Raw genomic sequence first — 239 nt, forward strand, 5'->3', positions numbered from 1 at the left:
TGGGGAGACCTTAGAGCAGCCTTCCAGTCTGCTTACAAGGGGCTTACAAGAAAGCTGGGGAGGGACATTTTACAAGGGCGTGTAGTGATAGGACAAGGGACAATGGCTTTAAACTGGAAGAGGGAAGATTTAGATTAGCTATTAGGAAGTAATTCTTCACTGTGAGGGTGGTGAGGTACTGGAACAGGTTGCCCAGAGAAGTTGTGGATGCCCCATCCCTGGAAGTGTTCAAGGCCAAG

This window comes from Cariama cristata, unplaced genomic scaffold, assembly GCF_000690535.1.
Source record: "Cariama cristata isolate BGI_N322 unplaced genomic scaffold, ASM69053v1 scaffold11144, whole genome shotgun sequence".
NCBI lineage: Eukaryota > Metazoa > Chordata > Aves > Cariamiformes > Cariamidae > Cariama > Cariama cristata.